We start from the raw sequence: 21,560 nt of genomic DNA, 5'->3' as shown, positions 1-21,560 counted from the left end.
CGACTTTCCAAACTTTCCTCATCTTCTGAGGAAGTAGAAGCATTGGTGCGTTTTTTGGCCATAGTGGCAAGTTGGTGGTGATTTTTATCCCTAGAAAAATTGACTATCTCTACTTCAGCATCGTTGATACAGATTGGGGCAAGAACACCACCCTGCTTCCTGAGGCAGATGACCAAATCGGCACAGTGGAGGCAGCGGTAGAGTTGTTGCCTCACAGTGCCAGAGACCCGGGTTTGATCCTGACTGCGGATGCTGTCTATATGGAGTTTGTACTTTCTCCCTATGACTGCTTGGGTTTTCTCCCATATTCCAAAGAATTGCAGGTTTGTAGGTTAATTGGCTTTGGTAAAATTGTAAATTGTCCCTCATGTGTCGGATAGAGCTAGTGAATGTGTGACCGCTGGTCGGCGCGGACATGCCGGGCCAAAGCGCCTGCTTCCACGCTGTATCTCTAAAGTCTAAAGACACCAATTTTATATCGAGGGCTTTAGGAAGAGGGTTAACTGGTGTGTCTGTTTATACTGTCATCGCTCCCTGGAAAAGACGATTGAAACACGTGGTGAGAATTAACTCTCCACAGTGGTGGTAAATGGAGTTTGACAAGTTCCTGGGTTGAGACAAAATGGCTTGTTATAGAGGGAGGATATGCCATTCACTCAGTGTTTGGTTGATTGCCTGAGCAATCTGGAATTTCCTAACATGCTTTTGACCTGGTCACTAATTGATCCCCATCCCACATTTATTTGTTCGTAGTTCAGCACAGCAAAATACGATAGGACACCGCTGTTTGATTTCCACAACGGATGGATTTAATGGACGTCATGGATCTCGTCTCACCTGATCGTGTTGAGAAGCAGATGAAAAGTGCTGCAGCCCATTTACAAAGAAAAGTAGGAAGAATGAATTAAAATAATCTGATCGTCCTCCACATTTGTATCTATCCTATGACATGATAAAAACCCCCTTCAATTGACTTCAATGTCTTTCAGTTACAAAGAAGGACATTATTGACTGGTCTACCAGGATATAACAAAGGAAATCTTTGTCTTGTGCGCTATCCAGACAAATCAGACCATACACAAGTATATCAGGTAGTGCTGAAGACAAAATAAAGAATGCAGAATATAATGTTACAACTAGTAAATGGGAGAATTTTAAAAAAACGCACAAGGGCCATAATGAGACAAATTGGCAGACTGAATGCTCAAATAGCTTTAGAGAGGTCCATTCAACAGTCTGATACCAGGTCCTTAATGTGATGGAGAGAAGGCAGGTACAGGCTACTGAGCTGAATGATCAGCCATGATCATATTGAATGGCGGTGCGGGCTCGAAGGGCCGAATGGCCTACTCCTGCACCTATTTTCTATGTTTCTATGTTTCTATGCTTGCAGGCTTTTACCACACAGTAAATGTTGGGTATATGGACAAGCTGCCAGAGGGCACACTGCAGTTGAGACAGGTATAATAACATTTAAAAGACATTTGGACAGGTACATGGACATAGAAACATAGAAACATAGAAAATAGGTGCAGGAGTAGGCCATTCGGCCCTTCGAGCCTGCACCGCCATTCAATATGATCATGGCTGATCATCCAACTCAGTATGCTGTACCTGCCTTCTCTCCATACCCCCTGATCCCTTTAGCCACAAAGGCCACATCTAACTCCCTCTTAAATATAGCCAATGAACTGGCCACAACTACCCTCTGTGGCAGAGAATTCCACAGATTCACCACTCTCTGTGTGAAAAAAAACATTCTCATCTCGGTCCTAAAAGACTTCCCCCTTATCCTTAAACAGTGACCCCTTGTTCTGGACCTTCTTCTTTATGATTGCATGCCCAGGAATTTGAAGCTTTTGACTCTCTCCTCCATCGTCCCGTCGGTATAGACACAAGGAAGGGTTGAGGGATATGTGCCAAATTCAGGCAAATTGTACAAGCTTCAATGGGGCATCTTGGTGTACATGTTGAGCGAAGGGCCTGTTTCAATGCTGTATGATTCTATCGCATTTTGCCCGTTGGGAGAGGGGAGAGGAGAGAAAGACCACGGTGTGAGCAGTCCGTGATTTTGTTGACTACCAAGGCAGCGTGAACGAGTGGCAGTCAGTGGTGCAGAACTGACTGATTTGCATGAAGGACTGGGATACATCCACAACTCTTGGCAAATTCTTGCAGCCTTCGGCAGAGCAGTTGTCAAACCAAGCTCTGATCCATCAAGAGTTAAGAGAGTTTTATTATCATACGTCCCAGATAGAACAATGGAATTCTTACTTGCACGTCAAAAATAGCGCAATAATATGGGGAGAAGGGTAGGATGGGTATGGGGAGAAGGCAGGAACAGGGTACTGATTGTGAATGATCAGCCATGATCACATTGAATGGCGGAGCTGGCTCGAAGGGCCGAATGGCCTACTCCTGCACCTATTGTCTATTGTCTATAACAATAATAGTCTATGTAGTTCAGAGCTTAATGGAGGCTGTCCTGTTTAATAGCCTGATGGCTTTCGGGAAGAAGGTGTTCCTGAACCTGGACGTTACAGTTATCAGGCTCCTGTACCTTCTTCCTGATGGCAGGGGTGAAATGAGTGTGTGGTCAGGGTGGTGTGGGTCTCTAATGATGCTGGCTGCCTTATTTGAGGCAGCGACTCCTGTAAATCCCTTCAATGGTGGGGAGGTCAGAACACGTGATGGACTGGGCAGTGTTCACATCTTTTTGCAGTCTTCCTCGCTCCTGGGCATTCAAGTTGCCAAACCAGGCTGTGCGGCAACCAGTCAATATGCTCTCTGCCGTACACCTGTAGAATTTCTTGAGATCCTCTCTGACATACCGAATCTCCGCAATCTTCTGTGGAAGTAGAGGCGTAGATGCGCTTTTTTTATAATTGCATCAGTGTGCTGGGTCCAAGAAAGATTTTCAGAAATATGCACGCCCAGGAATTTGAAGCTTTTGACTCTCTCCTCCATCGTCCCGTCGATATAGACACAAAGTTTGCCAACTGCCAAGGGTCATTCAGATGGGCAGTGTTATGGATTCCAAAGATTCCGTGGAACTATTTGGAGTTAGTGGCTTCGAAGAAGATGGCAGAGGACTAGGAATACATTTAAAAAAGATTCACATCCTTGACAAGGTTGAAGTAAGAGACATAGCGCAGAAAGGAACTGGAAATATCCAGCAGCTTTCTAAAAGTAATTATTAACTGCATTATGGTACAAACTCAATGACAAAGTGAAGTTAATGAATGCAGATTCCAAACACATTTTCCACCGTGGGCTTCAAACATGCCTCCCGGCTGCATAAAGTGTATAAATTGCCGTAATTCAAGAAGTTGAGCTCCCACTGAGTGAAGTCAAAATTGGTTTATTTTAAAAGAATAATATTTAGAGGAAATGTTGCCATCCGGTCTCCTTTTAAACATCAAATCATTGTAAAGAATTAACATCTTGTAAGACTGTTCCTTGGCCATTTGTAAATATTTGACTTTGAATAGCAAATCCCAGAGAAGAGGCCGTTTGACTGGATGAACTGCTGAGCAATTGAGTTGTTCACCAAGTAGAGCACATGGGAAGACCATGACCATCTAGAGATAGTCAGAGTCATACAACACAGAAACAGGTCCTACAACCCAACTTGTACATGTCGACTATGAATCCCCATTTGTCTGAATTTGGCCCGTATCCCTTTACAGCTTTACCTCCACATACACTCAGTCCAAATTTCTTTTAAAATGTTGTTATTGTACCTGCCTTAACTACTTCATCTGACAGCTCGTTCCATATGCCTTCCACACTCTGTGTGAAAACATTGCCCCTCAGGTTCTTATTAAATCCTGCCCTCTCATCTTAAACCTATGGCCTCTAGTTTTCGACACCTCTAACCTAGGTAAAAGACTCCATGCATTCAGCCTATCTATTCACCTCATGGCTTTATACACCACTATAAGATCAACACTCAGCCTTCTGCACTGCAAGGAATAAAGTTCTCGCCTGTCCAAATACTCCACATAGCCCAGGTCTACGAGTCCTGGCCACTTGCTCGTCAATCTTCTCTGCACTTTTTCCAGCTTAATGGCATATTTTCCACAGCAGGGTGACCAAAACTAAACACAATCCTCCAAGTGCAGCCTCACCAACATTTTGTACAACTTTAATATAATGTCCCAACTACGAAAGGCGAGCATGCCAAAAACCTTTTTCAACACCCTGTCTACCTTGTAGGGCAGCACGGTGGCGCAGCGGTAGAGTTGCTGCCTTACAGCGAATGCAGCGCCGGAGACTCAGGTTCGATCCTGACTACAGGCGCCGTCTGTATGGAGTTTGTACGTTCTCCCCGTGACCTGCGTGGGTTTTCTCCGAGATCTTCGGTTTCCTCCCACACTCCAAAGACGTACAGGTATGTAGGTTAATTGACTGGGCAAATGTAAAAATTGTCCCTAGTGTGTGTAGGATAGTGTTAATGTGCGGGGATCGCTGGGCGGCGCGGACTCGGTGGGCCGAAGGGCCTGTTTCCGCGCTGTATCTCTAAATCTAAAATCTAAATAAAAATCTACCTGCAATGCCACTTTCAGGGAACCATGTACTTGTGCACTGAGATTCCTCTGCTCTGCTACAGTCACCAAGGCTCTATTGTTTACTGTGCAGGTCCTGCCCTGATTCGACTTCCCAAAATGCAACATCTCACGTTTATCAGAATTAAACTTCATTAGTCATTCTTACAAGTCCATTTGATCAAGACCCGGCTATAATTCTTGATAACAATCTTCACTGTCTACGATACTCCTATCTTAGTGAGATCTAGGCACTAACTAATCATGCCTTGTAGATTCTCATCCAAATTGTTGATATAGATGGCAAATGGCATGGGCCCAGCACCAATCTCCAAGGGACATCACTACACATTGGCATCCAGTCCAAAAAACCTTTCAACACCACCCTCTGCTTCTTTCCATGAAGCCAATTCTGAATCCAGTTATCTAGCTCTCCCTGGATCCCTTGCAATCTAACCTCCAAGAACAGCCTGCAATGAGAACCTTAGCAAAGACCTTACGAAATCCCTGCCCTCTTTTCAACCTTCTTTATTACTTCAAAAAGTTTATCTTTGCAGCTGTTCTTTAAATAGAGGCATAACAATAGCCATCCGCCAGACTTCCAGCACCTTACCCCTATAACGGTGATTCAGATATCTCATTCAGGACTCCTGCAATTTCTTTAGCTTCCTAGGCTCATTGAGGAGCTGCTGTGAACTGTTTGTGTGCCACTGTATGTTTCATTTTTTTCCTTAGTACCTAATCAGATGTACAGCACTTTGGTCAACGTGGGTTGTTTTTAAATGTGCTATACAAATAAAATTGACTTAGAACGGAGATGAGGAAGAACTTTTTCAGTCAGAGGGTGGTGAAGGTGTGGAATTCTCTGCCTCAGAAGGCAGTGGAGGCCAGTTCGTTGGATGCTTTCAAGAGAGAGCTGGATAGAGCTCTTGAGGATAGCGGAGTGAGGGGGTATGGGGAGAAGGCAGGAACGGGGTACTGATTGAGTGATCAGCCATGATCGCATTGAATGGCGGTGCTGGCTCGAAGGGCTGAATGGCCTACTCCTGCACCTATTGTCTATTGTCTATTGTCTATTGACTTGACAACATCCTTGGATATATCTGATCAGACCCAGGAGATTTATTTACCTTCATACACATTATGATTCTATAGTACCCCCTCGATGGTAATACAAAACAGTCCTTAAGACAGCTCCATTAACTATCCCAATTTCCCGAATCGTCATGTACTTCTCCATGGTAAAAATAGAGAAGACTTTGCTTATCTCTTGCAGAGAGGTAAAAAAAAAAGATCAAGTTAGTAAGACATAATCTGCCTTGCCCTTCATTCCAGCAGGACAATGCATACCTTGAAATCAATAGACAATAGGTGCAGGAGGAGGCCATTCGGCCCTTCAATCCAGCACCGCCATTCAATGTGATCATGGCTGATCATTCTCAATCAGTACCCCGTTCCTGCCTTCTCCCCATACCCCCTGACTCCGCTATCCTTAAGAGCTCTATCCAGCTCTCTCTTGAATGCATTCCGAGAATTGGCCTCCACTGCCTTCTGAGGCAGAGAATTCCACAGATTCACAACACTCTGACTGAAAAAGTTTTTCCTTATCTCAGTTCTAAATGGCCTACCCCTTATTCTTAAACTGTGGCCCCTTGTTCTGGACTCCCCCCAACATTGGGAACATGTTTCCTGCCTCTAATGTGTCCAACCCCTTAATAATCTTATATGTTTCGATAAGATCTCCTCTCATCCTTCTAAATTCCAGTGTATACAAGCCTAGTCGCTCCAGTCTTTCAACATATGATAGTCCCGCCATTCCGGGACTATCATATCCATCACACTTTTAAAAGCAACCCACTTTCCGGATGTCCCTTTGCCTGCAAACAACCAAGTCCAATCAACTTTTGCAAGCTCCTGTCTAATGCCATCAAGGTTGGCCTTGGCCCAATTTGGAATTTTAACTTGTAGACAAGCTCTGTCCTTATCCATAACTATTTTAAAGCTAATAGAACCGTGGATCGCTGGTCCCAAAAGACTCACCTACAGACACTTCAGTGCCCTGCTCAAATCCCGAAACACTGGCCAAGCTTTGCCCTCTCCCTTGTGGGGCCTCATGCAAATTGCCTAAGGAAACTTTCCTGAACACAGTTGACAGCTTCCACCCCATCTAAGCTTTTAGCACTAATGCCCGTGTTGGGAAATTTTTAATCCACGACTGTGACAAGCCTATTAGTCTTGCAGCAGTCTGCAATCTTGTGGCACATTCGTTCCATTCATTCTCGTTGACAAGGGTGATCATCCCCCTTTAATTATCTTAGCCCCACCAATACAGCCTCACTAAACACCCTTCAGTAATGTTAACTTGGGCTACTGCCATGATGCCGGGCCTTAATCAGTAACACAACTCTCTCTCCTCTTTTCCATCACTTCTATCTCGCCTGCAATGCCTATTATCATTAAAAAGACAAAGTGCTGGAGTAACTCAGCAGGTTGGGCGGCATCACTAGAGAACATGGAAAGGTCGGGACATTTCTTCAGACTGATTGTGGGGAGGGGGAGGGAGAGAGCTGGAAAGGGGAAAGCCTGGCAGGTTATCGGTGGATACGGGCGAGGGGGGATTTTGATAGGCAGATGATTGAACAAAGGACAGAGATGAAAAGCCAAGAGATAAGGATAGGTGCACCTGTTGCAATTTTGAACAACAAGATTATATTGTTAATGTCAACAATCATCCTTCAGATCTAAATTACAACAGTTCTTTGTGTGGTCTGTGTAGGAAGGAACTGCAGATGCTCGTTTACACTGAAGATAGACACCAAATGCTGGAGGAACTGCTGCCTGTCCCACCAAGTTACTCCAGCATTTTGTGTCTATCTTCGATGTCTACCAGCATCAGCAGCTCCTTCCTACACATTTTGTCTGTCGCACAGAAAAATCTCCTCAAGGTGTGTCTACTTTGAAGATGTTCTCCTCCTCTCTCCGAAGAGAGTTCTGCAACACCCTCTCTTGCTGCTCCCCCTCTGTGATTCCTCCAGCTCTCTGACCATGTTCATCGTCTCTTTTGACCTGTCATTTTCAATAGACAATAGGTGCAGGAGCAGGCCATTCGGCCCTTCGAGCCAGCACCACCATTCAATGTGATCATGGCTGATCATTCTCAATCAGTACCCCGTTTCTGCCTTCTCCCCATACCCTCTGACTCCGCTAACCTTAAGAGCTCTATCTCGGGAGAGAAGGAATGGGTGACGTTTCGGGTCGAGACCCTTCTTCAGACTGATGTCAGGGGGGCGGGACAAAGGAAGGATATTAAGAGATTGGACACGCTAGAGGCAGGAAACATGTTCCCAATGTTGGGGAAGTCCAGAACCAGGGGCCACAGTTTAAGAATAAGGGGTAGGCCATTTAGAACAGAGATGAGGAAAAACCTTTTTACTCATAGAGTTGTAAATCTGTGGAATTATATGCCTCAGAAGGCAGTGGAGGCCAATTCTCTGGATGCTTTCAAGAGAGAGTTAGATAGAGCTCTTAATGATAGCGGAGTCAGGGGGTATGGGGAGAAGGCAGGAACGGGGTACTGATTGTGAATGACCAGCCATGATCACATTGAATGGCGGTGCTGACTCGAAGGGCCGAATGGCCTACTCCTGCACCTATTGTCTATTACATTGTATTAGTTAGTCCCTACCATGCATGTACAAATGACATTCAGTCAAAACAAAATGTGGTTCAGAACTCTTGTTTCTTTTTCTCTCACCTCTTTGACTCAAAGCCAGCGTCAGCTGTGATTAATTAAATGCCTAAACAGTGCCACACCTTACTACCAGTAATAGCTATAAAATATGTTCCCCAGTGAAAATAATGAAAAGCATAGCAAGATTATGTACTCGATCAAATTAGTCAATTCCTCTCTCAAGGTGCTACACGACTATTCTCCACATATCTGCACTGATCAAGGTTAAATTTAGCAATATCAAATCAGCTTTGAATAACAGGGTTGTAAATTTATACATAGACTTATTAATTGAAGGGCGATTGACCTTTGTAACAGTATAAATGGGCTCACTTTCAAGTAAGTCGCGATGAAGTGGAAGGCCAAAAGTATGCAGAATAACAAATTGGCATACAGTGACACCTTGGCCCAGTTTAAACTTTCCAAGCGAACATTAAAACAGACTCTTTGAACTAACCAGTTCATGTTGGTAACTGTGGGCTAAACGAGCAATCCGAATCCCATGAAACAATTCTCTCCCCCAATGCCTTTATTCTTCTTTCCTTTAACCATTTAAAAAATTTGTCCTTAAACCCTGACATGCTATTTGCCATTTTAGGAGGTTATCACAACTTGCTTTTAGGTGTATTTTACTGCTTAGTTTACATTATATTGTCACCTGTTCTGAAGTACAGTGAAAGGTTTTTTTGTTACGAGCTTTCCAGTCAGAGGAAGGGAATAATGTTTAGTGCAAGATAAAGTTCAGTAAAGTCCAATTAAAGATAGTCCAAGAGTGTCCAATAAGGAAGATGGTAGGTCAGGACCACTCTCCAGTTGGAGAGAGGACAGCTCAGTTGCTTGATAACAGCTGGGAAGAAACGGAATCTGGAGGTATATGTCTTCAAACGTCTGAATCTCTTGCCTCATCCTTGATTATGCTGGGACCTTGCCAAGGCAGCGTGAAGTGTAGATGGAGTCAATGGAATGGAGGTTAGTTTTCACGATGGCTTTGGCCACATCCACAACTCTCTGCAATTTCTTGCTGTCTTCATGGAGCCGTTCCGAAACCATGTTGTGATGCATCCCGATAAAATGCTTTCCTGGGCGCATCTGTAGAAATTGGTGAGAGTTGTTGGAGACATGCCGAACTTCCTAAGGCTTGTAAGGAAGTCGAGGCATTGGTGTGCTTTCTTGCCAATAGGTTCAATATGGCTGGTCCAGGACAGGTTGCTGGTGATATTTACTCCCAGCAACTTGAAGCTTTCAACAATCTCCATATCGACGCCATCAATGTATACAATACAATACAATATATCTTTATTGTCATTGTACAGGGGTACAACCAGATTGGGAATGCGCCTCCCATACGATGCAATAATTTAATTAGCTAGTCAGTATTAATTTAAACAACCCAACGAAACAAATTGTAACAGTTTTAAGACAGAATAAAGTGCAAGTAGATCTGTGCCGGTTCACTGTGCGATGTGGCCATCCGGCTCAGCAGGACCGGTTCATAGCAGCTATGGCCCTGGGGATGAAGCTGTTCCTGAGTCTGGAGGTGCGGGCGTAGAAGGCCTTGTATCATCTGCCTGATGGAAGGAGTTCGAACAGACTGTTGCAGAGGTGTGAAGAGTCTTTGTGGATGCTGGTGGCTTTTCTGAGGCATCGTGTGTTGTAGATGCCCTCCAAGGCTGGTAGCTGTGTTCCGATGGTCCTCTGAGCTCTATGGACTACCCGCTGAAGAGCTTTCCTTTCTGCCTCCGTGCAGCTGAGGTACCACACAGGGATGCCATGTGTTAGGATGCTCTCTATGGTGCAGCGGTAGAATGTCGTCAGCAGCTGTCGGGGTAGACCAGACTTCTTCAGTGTTCTTAGGTAGAACTGTCATTGTTGTGCCTTCTTGACCTGCGCAGCAGTGTTAGTGGACCATGTATCACTTTGTTTCCTGAATTCAATCACAATCTCCTTTGTACAATACAAAACAATATCTCTTATTGTCATTGTACAAGTACAACGAGATTGTGAATGTCACTTCAATATCGATGCTATAAAATATATAAATAAATCACGGCGAAAATGAAAACAACAAGGTGGGTGGGGAAAGGGGAACAAGGTAAAGTGCAAAAAAAAAGGTTCATGCAGGGGTCAGTTGTTCCAGATGACCCTGGGGGCAGAGACAGATCATGGAGGGCTCTCAGCAGTCTCTGAGCAGTCTCAGCAATGTCTTACTGACATTGAGAGAAAGGTTGATGTCTTTGCACCAGGTTACGCGGTTCCCATTCGCTGTATGCAGATGGCAGCTATTTTTCTATTAAAAGTAATATTAATTACTTTTAAAGTGTAGTCACTGTTGTAAGTGGCTGTAAACTGTAATGGCATGTCCCAAGGCCATGGAAGGCCTAATATTTTTCCTCGACTTCAATCATTAACTCCAGTGGTGCATTCCACAATCACTCTGTAAATATTGTTTCTCCACCCTATCTTAAACTCTTTCAATTTGATCTTATAACTATGTCCCCTAGTTCTCGACTCAAGTTAATCACAGAATAGCTTTTAATCACTTCATTCTATCATTGCTTCTGTTTTTTAAAGAAAGCTCTGATTCTTAAGACTTTTTTGGGGCTAATATTTTGGTTGTTGCTGAGCCGAGCTTATCAAACTCATCATTTTTATTCACGTTTTGGGTCATTAAAACATAATTATTCAGACCCAACGACTGATGTTCCCATCGTGGAAATGGAACGGGACGACACTGTGGCACAGTGGTAGAGTTACTGCCTTACAGTGCCTGAGACCCAGGTTCGATCTTGACCATGGGTGCTGTCTGTACGGAGTTTGTATGTTCTCTCTGTGATCATGTGGGTTTTCTCTGGGTACTCCGGTTTCCTCACACACTCCAAAGCCGTGCAGGTTTGTAGGTTAATTGCCTGTAAATTTTCTCTATGGTATAGGATAGAACATGTAGGACAGATGCAGTATAATATAGATAAATGTGAGGTTATCCACTTTGGGGGCAAAAACAAGGAGGCAGATTATTATCTCAATGATGTTAGCTTAGATAAGGGGGAGGTGCAGCGAGACATGGGTGTCCTTGTACACCAGTCACTGAAAGTTGGCGTGCAGGTACAGCAGGCAGTGAAGAAAGCTAATGGCATGTTGGCATTCATAACGAGAGGATTTCAGTATAGGAGTAAAGAGGTTCTTCTGCAGTTGTATAGGGCCCTGGTAAGACCACATCTGGAGTATTGTGTACAGTTTTGGTCTCCTAATTTGAGGAAGGACATCCTTGTAATTGAGGCAGTGCAGCGTAGGTTCACGAGATTGATCCCTGGGATGGCGGGACTGTCATATGAGGAAAAATTGAAAAGACTAGGCTTGTATTCACTGGAGTTTAGAAGGATGAGAGGGGATCTTATAGAAACATATAAAATTATAAAAGGACTGGACAAGCTAGATGCGGGAAAAATGTTCCCAATGTTGGGCGAGTCCAGAATCAGGGGCCACAGTTTTAGAATAAAGGGGAGGCCATTTAAAACTGAAGTGAGAAAAAACGTTTTCACCCAGAGAGTTGTGAATTTGTGGAATTCTCTGCCACAGAGGGCAGTGGAAGCCAAATCACTGGATGGATTTAAGAGAGAGTTAGATAGAGCTCTAGGGGCTAGTGGAATCAAGGGATATGGGGAGAAGGCAGGCACGGGTCATTGATTGTGGACGATCAGCCATGATCACAATGAATGGCGGTGCTGGCTCGAAGGGCCGAATGGCCTCCTCCTGCACCTATTTTCTATGTGTATGGGTGATTGATGGTCGGCACTGACTCGGTGGGCCGAAGGACCTGTTTCCATGCTGTACCTCTAAAACTAAATAGCGCAGACTAATCCACCACACTTCCAGTGGTCTTTTCCACTCCCCTACAATCAGTCTGAAGCAGAGTGTCATCACGAAATGTCACCTTTCAATGTCGTCTAGGGATGCTGCCCAACCCACTGAGTTACTCCAGCACTCTGTGTCTTTTTTTTGTGGTAAAACGGCATCTGTAGTTCCTTGTTTCTACACTTGTACTTCTAGACTCTTCCACCTGTTGCAAACCTGTATGCCGACCAGATCTTTCTGGAATCTATCATTCCAAGATTCCTAATGAAAACTTGTTCGGAAGAGTTATTTCTCAGCCTGATTTTCCCAATGAAATAAGCTGCCTCCCTCATTCTGACACAGAAGTCAGTCCTCAGCAGAGGCCTTACCTTTGTACCCCTGATATCCACACGTCAATGACTGCCCTGCTCTCAGTTTCAACAGCGACTCCTTTATCACTATGGGCTGCCTGGATGCCAATGTAAGGAAAGTAATCCAGTAAGAAAGAACTGTAGAGCCTCTGATTCAAATATGTTTTGTTCTAAAGATATACATGATACCTCATATCATGCCCTGCCAAGAAACAGGACTAACTATTCACTGAATTAAGTCATGTTTAAATGCTTAGTGGAAACAGTGCATTTCTTCAATAAATTACTTTTGTATAATTAAATATTCTTTCCATTGTATTGCAGTAAGTCACAGCAGTGAATATGCCACAACCGCCTGTTGTTAACATCATGTTTCTCTTGCTTGAACAAGCATTATCTTTGGCTGAGTTTGAGTTTAATTTATTGTCACGTGTTCAGTGAAAAGCTTTTGTTTCGTGCTAACCAGTCAGCGGAAAGACAATACATGATTTCAATCGAGCCATTCGCAGTGTACAGATACATAATAAGGGGAATAACGTGAATAACTGACTGACAATAATACACACAGTTCAGGGTAGGTGCAATTAGATGTGCAGAAGAATATTTTCATATTTACAGTATTCAACAAAATTCTTAACCACCTTGCCTGTGCCATCATACATTATTCCATACCAATAATGTTCAGGTGGAACACCTTTTCTGCCAACAAGACGTTTACGTTTATTATACATTTAGCTTCAAAATTTGAACTGGGAAAATAGAATTGATTGATTTGGACCTAATGGCTTTGTCTTCTATTGAAGTTAGACTAGATATTTTTGACACCTGGAAAGATACATTATTTGTTTGATGTATGGTAAACACAGAAACGTGGGTTGGCAGGATAATTGGCGTCTTTATATTGGCCTCTAGTATGCAGATGATTGAGGGAATCTGAGGGAACATGACAAGAAAATGTCACAAGGAAAATTAGGGATGAGGGGGATGACATTGATCTGAGAGCTGTTGTAGACTTGATGAGCCAACTGATGTCCTTCAGTGTCATGTATAAATATGGAGAGCTAATGCATAATTAGCGGGAGTGGCTGCGACTCGCCTTAGGCTCGGGCCGCGTGGATGCCGACATCGGGAGCTCCGGCAGCCGCAGCGTGTTCGCCCGCCCCGGATCGCGGGGCTTGGGTCGGCCCGCCGCGGACCTTTCACGGTCTGGCGCGGCCTGAAATAGGCCGCGGGATTTTTTTTCTGCTCGGCGGGGGCTTCAATGTCGGGAGCCACGACCGCCCCGACGTGCAGCAGCAGCGGCAGCGACAGCGTGTTCACCCGCACCGGATCGCAGGGCTTGGGTCAGTCCGCTGCGGACCTTTCACCGTCCGGCGCGGCCTGGAACATGGTAACGACACCAGCCTGACCGCGGGAGAAGACGGCAGGGGAAGGGAAAAGACATTCTGGCCTTCCATCACAGTGAGGAGGGGACTGGAGGAGACTGTGATGGATGTTTCTTTTTTTTGTGTGTTGGTTGGGGTTGTGTAATTTGCTTGTATTATTGCTTGTGTTATTGGACTGTGGGTGACTGAATTGCGTCCAAAAAACTTGTTTTTTTGGATGACAAATAAAGATGTCTTGAATCTTGAATCTTGATTTTCAAAGCACGAAATTGCTGCAGAGTTACATTGTACCTGGTGCTCAAAGTGTTTAGGAAGGAACTGCAGATGCTGGTTTACACCAAAGATAGACACAAAAACATAGATAGGTAAATTTTCAAAACACCTATCCGTGTTCTCCAGAGAGGGAATTTGTATCTTCATCAGTAGACAATGCCATTTTTATTTTATTTTTTAACGCAAACCTAGTAGCCTTTGACTCCTGCGACTTCATACACTTCACCTCCAATTTCCATCCTGCCCTTAAATATACCTGGACTATCTCTGACATCTCCCTCCCGTTTCTGGACCTCACCATCTCCATCACAGGAGACAGACTAGTGACGGACATTTACTACAAACCCACCGACTCGCACAGCTATCTGGACTACACTTCTTCCCACCCGGTCCCCTGCAAAAAGTCTATCCCCTACTCCCAATTCCTCCGTCTACGCCACATCTGCGCCCAGGATGAGGTGTTTCACACTAGGGCTTCCGAGATGTCCTCGTTCTTCAGAAAACAGGGCTTCCCCTCCTCCATTATAGATGAGGCTCTCACTAGGGTCTCTTCCACATCCCGCAGCTCCGCTCTTGCTCCCCCTCCCCCCACTCGCAACAAGGACAGGATCCCCCTCGTCCTCACCTTCCACCCCACCAGCCAGCGGATCCAACATATCATCCACCAACATTTCCGTCACCTACAACGGGACCCCACCACTGGCCATATCTTCCCATCCCCTCCCCTCTCTGCGTTCCGCAGAGACCGTTCCCTCCGTAACTCCCTGGTCCACTCGTCCCTTCCTACCCAAACCACCCCAACCCCGGGTACTTTCCCTGCAACCGCACGAGATGCAACACCTGTCCCTTTACCTCCCCCCTCAACTCCATCAAAGGACCCAAACAGTCTTTCCAGGTGAGACAGAGGTTCACCTGCACCTCCTCCAACCTCATCTATTGCATCCGCTGCTCTAGATGTCAACTTATTTATATCGGCGAAACCAAGCGCAGGCTCGGCGATCGCTTCGCTGAACACCTGCACTCGGTCCGCATTAACAAAACTGATCTCCCGGTGCCCCAGCACTTTAACTCCCCCTCCCAGTCTGACCTCTCTGTCATGGGCCTCCTCCAGTGCCATAGTGAGGCCCGCCGGAAATTGGAGGAGCAGCACCTCATATTTCGCCTGGGCAGTTTGCAGCCCGGTGGTATGAACGTCGACTTCTCCAACTTCAGATAGCTCCTCTGTCCCTCCCTTCCCCTCCTCCTTCCCAGATCTCCCTCTATCTTCCTGTCTCCACCTATATCCTTCCTTTGTCCCGCCCCCCTGACATCAGTCTGAAGAAGGGTCTCGACCCGAAACGTCACCCATTCCTTCTCTCCCGAGATGCTGCCTGACCTGCTGAGTTACTCCAGCATTTTGTGAATAAAGCCTTTGACTCCTTCTGTATAAAACTCTTTCTACTTCAGCTTTTGCCATTCAAAATAACTTGTTTTACATAACGTCCGAATAGGTGTGTCAAAATATATTACAATTCTTTAATGAAATGAACTCCACCCGCTGTTGAAGGCAGCCTTCATATTCCTTAAAATCACAAATAATCCAGAAGCAGATTTGATAAACCTAGGCCCTTCAAATGAAATATAGGAGGACAGAGTATGAACACAGTCATTTGATGTAACCAGTGCAATATTGCACATCATTATGGAACCAGTAAAGCTGATCCCTTTGACAAAGGTGTGGACCATTTGATGGAAACCAACACACCACTAATATGCTCCACAGAACACCATTCAAGAAACTAAACATTGACATAAGAAAGCAATTTAAATTACACCATGATACTTTCATTAAGTCAAGTCGGGTTGATTGTCATAGACAATAGACAATAGGTGCAGGAGGAGGCCATTCGGCCCTTCGAGCCAGCACCGCCATTCAATGTGATCATGGCTGATCATTCTCATTCAGTACCCCGTTCCTGCCTTCTCCCCATACCCCCTGACTCCGCTATCCTTAAGAGCTCTATCTAGCTCTCTCTTGAATGCATTCAGAGAATTGGCCTCCACTGCCTTCTGAGGCAGAGAATTCCACAGATTCACAACTCTCTGACTGAAAAAGTTTTTCCTCATCGCAGTTCTAAATGGCCTACCCCTTATTCTTAAACTGTGGCCCCTGGTTCTGGACTCCCCCAACATTGGGAACATATTTCCTGCCTCTAACGTGACCAACCCCTTAATAATCTTGTACGTTTCGATAAGATCCCCTCTCATCCTTCTAAATTCCAGTGTATGCAAGCCTAGTCGCTCCAGTCTTTCAACATATGACAGTCCCTCAATGCCAGGAATTAACCGAGTAAACCTACGCTGCACACCCTCAATAGCAAGAATATCCTTCCTCAAATTTGGAGACCAAAACTGCACACAGTACTCCAGGTGCGGTCTCACTAGGGCCCTGTACAACTGCAGAAGGACCTCTTTGCTCCTATACTCAACTTCTCTTGTTATGAAGGCCAACATTCCATTGGCTTTCTTCACTGCCTGCTGCACCTGCATGCTTCCTTTCAGTGACTGATGCACTAGGACACCCAGATCACGTTGTACGTCCCCTTTTCCTAACTTGACACCATTCAGATAATAATCTGCCTTCCTATTCTTACCACCAAAGTGGATAACCTCACACTTATCCACATTAAACTGCATCTGCCAAGCATCCGCCCACTCACACAACCTGTCCAAGTCACCCTGCAACCTCATAGTTCACACTGCCACCCAGCTTTGTATCATCTGCAAATTTGCTAATGGTACTTTTAATCCCTTCATCCAAGTCATTGATGTATATTGTAAATAGCTGCGGTCCCAACACCGAGCCTTGCGGTACCCCACTAGTCACTGCCTGCCATTCTGAAAGGGACCCATTTATCCCCACTCTTTGCTTTCTGTCTGTCAACCAACTTTCTATCCATGTCAGTAACCTACCTCCAATACCATGTGCTCTAATTTTGCCCACCAATCTCCTATGTGGGACCTTGTCGAAGGCTTTCTGAAAGTCGAGGTACACCACATCCAATGGCTCTCCCCTGTCAATTTTCCTAGTTACATCCTCAAAATATTCCAGTAGATTAGTCAAGCATGATGTCAAGAGTTTAATGCCAGATTACAAAGAATTGGGACTTCGGAGCAGAGGATGGTTGAAAAGCCGAGTGGTGAGCTAATATGGGTGTGCTCTGCTCACACCTAGAATCCGGGATTGTGATTTTGCAATAATATCAGCCAAGGTAAGGATGTGAAGAAAAAAACAAGTTGGAACTATTGGCCACCGAAGAAACTGAGCAAGAAAAAAAGCCACTAGAGGTGATTATCTGACTATATCTGCAGAGGCAAGAAATTTCTCATTTGAATTTAGGTAAAGCTCTGTCCAGGTGGGCAATGCCCCAGAGGCAGACTTGGGATTATAGATTTGGTGGGCAACTACACTTTGAAGAAAACAATATTATAGATGAAGTGTGTAGGAACGAACTGCTGATGCTAGTTTATACCGAAGATAGACACAAAATGTTGGAGTAACTCAGCGGGTAAGGCAGCATCTCTGAAGGAAAAGAATAGGTGACATTTTGGGTCGGAATGCTTCTTCATACTGAAAGTAGAGGTGGGGGGAGGGGGGGTGGTGGGAAATAAACTGCAGGTGAGAAAAAGCAAGAACAAATCAGGGCTGGCAACAGAACCAGTGGTGCTCCATCAAGAAAACAAATTTGAAGTAAAGTTGATAGGAGCTGAGAACCTGGAACCAATGTGGAGGCAATCTGTGGAAGCTGGATAATCTGCAGTTTAGTGGCAGTATTGTCAAGTGAGCTCAAAATGGCCATTATGAACAAGATGAAGAAGGGTCTCAGACAAGATGAAGAGGGGTCTCGACCCGAAACGTCACCCATTCCTTCTCTCCAGGGATGCTGCCTGTCCCGCTGAGTTACTCCAGCTTACTGTGTCTATCTGTGGACAAGATGATCTTGGACAAGTTTAATTCCACGCAGTATCTCTAAACTAAGTATGATTGGAAATATGGAAGACACGAAAGAAAGAACTGAGCAGTACAATGCTGCAGGAGTTAGCAGTTGCTACAGCTCTATCTTACAAATGTCAGAGCTATTTGCTCCAATCTGATTGTCTCAAGCCATCCGATTGCCGGGGCCCACCTGACGCTGCCACCGCCGACCTCCACCGCCTCCCCGGGGCCGTTTCTGCCGACGAGCGAGGCCTCTGCACCGCCGCTGCCGCCCACGTCCTTCCCGACCCCTTCACCGCTGCTGCCGACCTTCCCGACCCCTTCACCGCCGCCCATGCCCTCCCCGGCCATCCACTGACCGGGCCGACCGCCACTTACCCGGGCAGAGTTACTCCAGCATTTTGTGAATAAATCGATTTGTACCAGCATCTGCAGTTATTTTCTTATACAAACTTAATATAAGGTCTTTCAGAATCACATCAGAGAACATTTCCTCACACAATGCACAGAACAAATGATTTGCCAATTTAGTTTTGGTTCCACCTGGGAATTATTTTGAGTAATTTATCAGACACTCCCTTCCTAATTTTTAAGGCAATTAATAGGATTGTGGGATTGGGAGTGGTAAATTCAGCTTATTAAGCCAATTTCATAATTTCAATGGACATTGTTGAAGCATAACTCAATTATATTTATCCACTTAGTTCTATGTGTCTTAATATTCTCTGTCCAATAAAATCTTTCACCAACATTAAACCTGAAAATCTCATTTGACCCACAACAGCCAGAGCTTCCAGGGAAACCATTTAAAATATTCAACACTTTGCCTGAAAACATGTTTATTGAGAGCTGCCTTCTTGATAAAATCGGCTCCTCTCTCCCATCAGGCAGAAAGTAGAGAAGTATGAAAACGTACACCTTCAGATTCAGGGACAGTTTCTTCCCAGCTGTTATCAGGCAACTGAATCATCCTACCACAACCAGAGAGCAGTGCTGAACTACTCTCTACCTCATTGGTCACCCTTGGGCTATCCTTGATCGAACTTTGCTGGCATTACCTTACACTAAACGTTATTCCCTTATCATGTATCTTACACTGTAAATGCTTCCATTGTAATCATGTATTGTCTTTCTGCTGACTGGATAGCGCACAAAAGCTTTCACTGTAACTCGGTACACGTGACAATAAACTAAACTGTACTGAACTCTGTCCACATGGAGGCAACCTTACTACTCGTGCCCATGAAATGTCTTCTACTTTATATTACTAAAGAGAGAGAGAAAGCTTTACAATTCATGCAGTCACTCTTCAAAGTGAAGTCTTAATGATCTCTGACTTACAAAAGGTGATAAAACCACTCTCTATCCCATTACTTTTATTGTACAATTTGCACAGTGTGTGCAAAAACTGGGGCAAGCTGATTCATGTTTGGATATCCCACCCACAGGAAAAAATTTGTCCTGATGCAAAATCCACCTGTAATTGTGTGACTGATCAAAAGCCAACACCCTCTTCAATATCGAAGAGACTGCAGGTGCTGGAATCCTGAGGGGGGAAAAACAGCTGCTGGAGGAACTTAGCAGGTCAGGCAACATCTGTAGTGAGGAATGGAATGGTTACTTTTCAACGTCTTGCAGGGTCCTGACCCGAAATGTTGCCTGTCCATTATCTTCCACAGATGCTGCCTGACCCACAGAGTTCCTCCAGCAGTTTGTGTTTGCAGTCATTAATTTTCTTCCCATTCCCGACTATTTCATGTGCCCATTTACACCACCCAGAGTGCTGCTCTTTTCATATGAAAGGGCACCAGCTCAAATTATAAGGATGCTCTCTGAACTCCATTCAGTTCAGTTTAGTTTAGTGTTACATGTGCGAAGGTACAGTAAAAAGTATTTTGTTGTATGCTAACCAGTCAGCAAAAAGACAATACATGATCACAACAATCCATTTACAGTATATACATACATGATAAGGGAATAACGTTCAGTGCAAGGTAAAGCCAGCAAAGTCCGGTTAAGGGTAGTCCGAGGGACTTCAAAAGAGGTAGATAGTAGCGGTAGATAGTGGAGGTAGATAGCACTGCTCTCTGGTTGGGAACTGAGGAGTATTTTTTTTAAATTATATTTCAGATCACCTGTTATGTCTATACCATATGTCTATGGCCCAGATCAATCTTTAAGTACAGGAAACAACAGCAGTTGAACTTGCTCACGTTTCCCCTACTATTCCTGCAACACTGCATCGCTGTGGTCCCACAATCACATATGTGTATTACACAAAATGCTGGAGTAACTCAGCAGGTCAGGCAGCATCTCGGGAGAGAAGGAATGGGTGACGTTTCAGGTCGGGACCCTTCTTCAGTCTGAAGGGTCCCGTCCTGAAACGTCACCCATTCCTTCTCTCCCGAGATGCTGCCTGACCTACTGAGTTACTCCAGCATTTTGTGAATAAATACCTTCAATTTGTACCAGCATCTGCAGTTATTTTCCCACACTATGTGTATTACACGTACAACTACAGGTTGCTATTATCTAAATCAGCAAGAAATGTTTTACACAAATGAGCAATAGACTACAGAAACAAAAAAATCCCCCCAAACACACAATTCTGAAATCAATCCGAGCCACCCACACCCCTTGTCTCCAACGTGGAGCTAACTGCACATCTTCTTGTTAAGAAGCACCACTAAAACTAAACGAAACCAAACTCTAAACTAAACCAAACTGAAAATCAGCCTCCTGATATTAGATCTTTGCTTTGTGCTGCAATGGTACTTGAATAACCCGAGATGTTAACGCAAAAGTTAAGAAGTAAAAGCACAGCAACATTCAGTACAAATACACAGCAACCCACATCACTAGCAAAGGGGAAACACTATCTGAGGCGAGTAAAGGTTGCAGAGTAAAGACCTCGTATTGCTCTTTAAATGGTTTTGCCATCGGTTGTTGGGTGGGTGTAAATGTACAGGACAGGGTGCAGGATACTCACAGCTGGTCGGTGGCCGTCGCCTGGCGGATTGGGCAGGTAGATAGTCAGACGGTGCAGACCGTGAGACGGGCCGGGACAGACAGTCGGGTCGGGACAGTCAGTAGCAGTAGCAGCAGCAGCAGCAGCAGCAGCAGCAGCAGGTCCCGGGCACCAGGGGGCGGGCGCTGCTCACCTCCCATTGGGCGCAGCCTCTGCTGCAGCTCCCGGAACTCGGGCGCTCATTGGCCGGGGCACCCGTCAATCCGCGCCGGCAACTGATACATCTCACTGGAGCCCAGCCGCTGGCGCTGCCCTTATATGGGAGATACCCATGGGGGGGAGGGGAGGGAGGGAGGGGGAGGGGGAAGAGGGAGGGGGAGAGGGGAGGAGAGGAGGGGGAAGGGAGGGGGGGAAGGGAGGGGAAGGGGAAGGGAGGGGAAGGGGAAGGGAGGGAGGGGGGAGGGGGAAGAGGTGGAGGG

The 21,560-nt window shown here is 45.2% G+C and overlaps 1 protein-coding gene across 1 annotated transcript in view; it reads right to left on the bottom strand.

Moving 5' to 3' along the window:
* Positions 1-21,197, bottom strand: part of tppp (tubulin polymerization promoting protein) — a 43,251-nt gene extending 22,054 nt beyond the window's left edge. Inside the window, exon 1 of the mRNA XM_078427317.1 lies at positions 21,103-21,197. The gene's annotated coding sequence lies outside the window, so the exon portion shown is untranslated. The remainder of the gene's footprint in view (positions 1-21,102) is intronic.
* Between the last annotated feature and the right edge of the window lie 363 nt (positions 21,198-21,560).

The sequence above is a fragment of the Rhinoraja longicauda genome, chromosome 2 (assembly GCF_053455715.1).
Source record: "Rhinoraja longicauda isolate Sanriku21f chromosome 2, sRhiLon1.1, whole genome shotgun sequence".
Classification (NCBI taxonomy): Eukaryota; Metazoa; Chordata; class Chondrichthyes; order Rajiformes; family Arhynchobatidae; genus Rhinoraja; species Rhinoraja longicauda.
The sequence above is the reverse complement of the archived record's forward strand: the minus strand, read 5'-3'. Positions and strand labels throughout refer to the sequence as shown.